The sequence below is a fragment of the Propithecus coquereli genome, unplaced genomic scaffold, assembly GCF_000956105.1.
Source record: "Propithecus coquereli isolate 6110/MARCELLA unplaced genomic scaffold, Pcoq_1.0 Scaffold55, whole genome shotgun sequence".
Classification (NCBI taxonomy): Eukaryota; Metazoa; Chordata; class Mammalia; order Primates; family Indriidae; genus Propithecus; species Propithecus coquereli.
Window position 1 is genome coordinate 4,203,098 of NW_012151396.1, and position 453 is coordinate 4,203,550.

Below are 453 nucleotides of genomic sequence, written 5' to 3' on the forward strand. Positions count from 1 at the left end.
TCTCTTTAACTTATGTGCCATCTAGAAATTGCTGACAAATCATCTTAAAAATATGTTTGTGTCAATAAACTTCCATTCTGTATGATTTGATAAAATTTTTTGATATATTACAAAATAAATGTAGATTATATCTCATTAATGATGTGTCTACTTGAAAGACAATGACAAGAAGCTGCCCTAGGTTCTGTAAATTATCTAAAATTAAAATTAGCATTTAGCAAACACATACATATGCTTTAATCTGATTCTGTGGTAGACACGTACTCTTCACAAATATTAGCAAAATCAGTTTTATTCATTTTAAACATTTTTTTTAAAATTCCAACTCTATAAAAGTGTTGCAATGATAATTCAGTTATTGGTACATTTGTTCCACAGAGACAAATAACTCATGGAATCTATCTTTTAAGTCAGGGATCCCCAACCTGTGATGAGTTGTATAATTATTTCATT